This window comes from Talpa occidentalis, unplaced genomic scaffold (assembly GCF_014898055.3).
Source record: "Talpa occidentalis isolate TD23 unplaced genomic scaffold, MPIMG_talOcc4v2.1, whole genome shotgun sequence".
In the NCBI taxonomy this organism is placed as follows: Eukaryota; Metazoa; Chordata; class Mammalia; order Eulipotyphla; family Talpidae; genus Talpa; species Talpa occidentalis.
The window spans coordinates 23,555,711-23,559,979 of NW_026555331.1; the positions used below are offsets into that span (position 1 = coordinate 23,555,711).

The 4,269-nt window shown below is 35.9% G+C and overlaps 1 pseudogene; it reads right to left on the reverse strand.

Annotated features, from left to right (window-relative positions):
* Positions 1 to 551: 551 nt before the first annotated feature.
* Positions 552 to 647, reverse strand: LOC119252108 (U2 spliceosomal RNA; annotated as a pseudogene).
* Between the last annotated feature and the right edge of the window lie 3,622 nt (positions 648 to 4,269).

The window sequence follows — 4,269 nt, forward strand, 5'->3', positions numbered from 1 at the left end:
AGAGAACCCCATTTATGAAACGGATTACAGCAGAGTGTAAAGTGTGATGTATGGAGGAAGACCAGTATGGTTTGATCAGACTGATCAAGGGGTATTTTGACTAGAAATGAGACCAGGGACATCACTGTCATAAGGGAGAGATGGTGACTAGTGACACCATTTCCATGAAGATGTTAATGTATAATGGAAAATTACTAAAGCATTTAGTGTATGAATGGTGTAGATTATGTAATTTATGTCTTGTGCTTTATAAATTAACTGGCTGGAAAAATGAGGAAAGAATGTAGGAGAGGATAGAGAACTGGATGTATACAAGTGAGGGATAATGGTTGCATGAATGATGGTAGTGATATTGATGATGGGGAGAAGCCAGAGATATTATTAAGGAGATATTATTAAATAATACTGGTATGAATTAATGATTTGATTAACCAAGAAATAGAAGGAATTAATGCTGACCCCCTATGTTTCTAAATAGAGCTTCTGGCTGTATGATTGTAGATATTTGATTAAATTAGGAAAATATAATTATTGCTTCGTAAATGTATGGGAATTGGTAGAGTTTTACATACAACTATGTTGTCAGTATTTTAAACTGATAAGAACAGATACTATACTTGATCTTAGCCAAAAGGCCGAGAAGTGATATGTTGTCAGTATTTTATCTATACTAAAACATATTTTATGCTAAAACATATTTTTGTTGATTTTAGCCATACCTTTTTTGACCAGGTTCTCTCAGTAAAATAACATGAAATCCACATATGCATTAGTTAATTGAGAACTTTGAATGAGTTGCTCTGTCCCTCAATGTCATACCAATATAGTTTCAAAACTCTCTGGATACTTAACAACCCAAAAACAAAATTACATGTAAGACTATAATAACCTAACATTTTAGGTTTTAAAATGTTTAAGAAAAATGAAAGGAGAGAGGGAGGGTGAAATCAGAGTTTGTGCTATTGTGCTCACAAATAAAATGTCTCAATCATAGTCCAGTGCAGTATTATAAAGAGCTTACTCATGACTATTCACTCTGTGAGACTGGAACCTCCATCTGGTAAGAAAGCTAACACTTGGCAGTTGGAGCACTTTGTAATAGTTGTTGTGAAGCAAGGTGATAAGAAGTCACTGTATTTCTTAATATGCCAGTCCATTTTCCTGACTAATGTGTTTTCTTGGCACCCTGGAGTCCCAGGTGTTACTAATGAATTTGCGTGAATTTCTCACCTTTCTATACCCTTGACCATAGCACAAGTCATCAGATGTTCACTATGTTCATTGGGATGTAAACTATGTAGAGAAACAGTTGGATATATGTTGTGTTCCTAATGAAATGTGACTAACCTGTGTTAGCCATTATGCAATGTATTTGTTTACTCTTGCAAATACTCTGGCTCACTGTAGTCTCTATAGAAACTGCTTATTTTAGTTAGATGCTTCATTAACAATTTTACTTACAGAGATAATTAGCAAAATGATTTATAGGCTGTTTTAAATTTCTCATAATCTTTCATTATTTAGAAAATAGCTATATAGTAAAAATACAAAAAATAAAATTTATGTTAAACTAAATTTAATTACTGATAATATCTATTTATTCCATGAGCTACATTTTAGCATCTTGTTTTTTGGTTTACTTGCTTATTTTTCTATGACATATTTCTTTTTTTTCCCAAAGATTTATTTATTTATTTATTTGTTTGTTTATTTTTATTTATTATTTATTTATACAAGCACTGGGTACAGTCAGAAGCGTGAGAGGGAGAGAGAATTCACCAGAACCAGAGCGGGGAGCAGAGCAGTCAGAAGGACCGAAGTACACTGCTGAGGGGAGCAGTGGGCGGCCGGAGAGGTCTGCGCGCCATGTGGGACCCTCCTCCAGTGGCCGGGGAGCAGCTGGGGATCGAACCGGCGCTGCAGAGGCTGCAGGCAGCTTCACAACCCAGCGCTCAACCGCTGTGCCACTGGGGAGGCCCTCTATGACATATTTCTGTCAGGTTATTTAATACTAGCATGTGATAAAACATATTTTGTAGGTTGATCCTCCTTGATCTCTGATTTCCAGTCACATTGAATTAACTCTTCTTCTTACCAGTGCCTGTTCTACTGGAGGAGTTTTCCCAGACTTCCCTCTTTAGTTAAATTATATTTTTCTTAATTTTATAACTCAATTACTACTTTCTCAACATCCTTCTTGACAAATCTTCATATTAAGGATGAAGTTTTGCCCTCCACAGTACCTATCGCAACTGAAAGTCTATATATGCTTCTTTATATGAACCTTTAATCTTTGACTAAGTTCTCTTCCCTTCATTGGACTGTAAGTCTCAGATGGGTAGAATGTTTAACTTTATTATTGGTGCAATGCAAATTAAATCATCAAAATATGTTACGAAAGGAGGAAACAATGAAGGAAGGGAGGGAGAAATCCACTTAAATTTCAAGTGGTTTGAGCTGGATACTGTAATCTTATTAATTTATTAAAACCCAATCTTTTTATGCAAGAATTATCATTTGTTTCTATTTTACAGAGTATATTAGGAAACTAATGTTTATAGGCAATTGAAGAACATTAAACCAGAACAGGCTAACTCATCTGCCCTTGCCTTTAATCACAATCTATCTAACCTCTTAAATAATGGAGAGCCTGCAAAGCTCCAATATCTCTCATTTCCCTCTTATCAATATTCCAAAAAAAAAAAAAATCACTGTCATCTCTATTTGATGGAAACTATATATTTTTATACAACCATTTTCACTGTAGAGTGCCTAAAAGGTGATATGTTTGTTTGTTTTATCAATTATATCTCAATAAAGCCCTTTTAGAAACCCAAAGGATAAAGCCTTGCTGAAGCAGAGATTTATAACTAAGGTGCTGAAACTGTACCTAAACAAGACAAGCAGGGTAAATCAATACAACTCAACTCAGCCTCAGACCGCTATCCATCATCTGGACACACATTACCCTACCTCTCTGTTTTCAGACCAAAAAATGCATAGCTGGGAGGTAAGGACTATTGTTCTTTAGGAAACCAGAGTACCGTCACACACATGATGAAGCTCAAGCCCCTTAGTTCTCGGTCTCTGCTCTCCAGAATCTGCAAACCCACAATAAATTCTGAGCACAGGACTTCCTTCCCCCATCAACTGAAACCAGGATTGATCCCTTTCCCAAATGACTCCTCTGGCTTCCCTGCTTTTCTGCAAATATACCTCCCTGTAATAAGACTGCAGCCCATGATTTGGGGTGGTAGATTTGAGGATCGCCTCGCATCATTCCAGATGGTACCTACCAGATATTGAATTATTTCCCTGCTTTAAACATTTGGCATTCAATATTTGATTCTGCTGTATTCTGAACACACAAGCCAGCTGTTCCTGGCAACAAAATAATTATCTAGTGGGTATTGTATCTTGTTTAGAACATGAGCTGTTACAGCTAACATTTCTTGAAGTTCTCTAGCTAGATAGTGGGAGAGTTGGAACAGAACATGAGGCTCCAAGCCTATGGTTATTTTTGCTATTGTTCACTACAGATTTCTGGATTTGTTTTTATACTACTACAAGTATCCCCTGAAAGTAAGAGAAAAATTCATGACACTGGTCTTATAGACATGGAAAGCAACCAAAAGACATAAGCTGAATGATTCTTTCAGATTTCTGTTTTCCTTAAGAAATCAATATCGGCTATTAAGAACAGAATTTTGAATAGAGAATAGAATGTAGGAGGCTCAGTAGGTGGTAATCTTCTAATCACTTGTGGAAAGGAAAGAAAGGACAGGACTGGTAGACCAAAAAGCTGATCTGCAAAAGTAGTCTCAGGAATTACCACAGTTGGAATTACCCTTCAGAATTATCTCAAGTTTATATGAAGTGCCTAGGCACATAAGTATTCCTTATCAACCAGCTACACTCTGAACTTATAGTTCATGACTCAAATTGTTTATTCACAGATTTTTTTCGTAGTGAGAAAAATAGGAAACAAAATAGTAGTAAATAAGGCTATAGTCTCGAAAGTTCTCCTTTGTCTCTCTAATTCATAAAGAACAAGGAGGGAAGGAGAAGAAATCAAACAAGAAGGAAGATGCGTGAACTAAGGATGAGATGATCTCTTTTTTTCTGTTCTAATGAGAGTTTTACAAGAATTGAAATAAGACTGGGTAGAAATGGTTTTATACAGATCAATATGTATGACTATTTTTAAATAAGGAGTTCACTCAGGTAATGAAGTATGACCGCCTGCATTACAGAAACTGCTGTCTATTG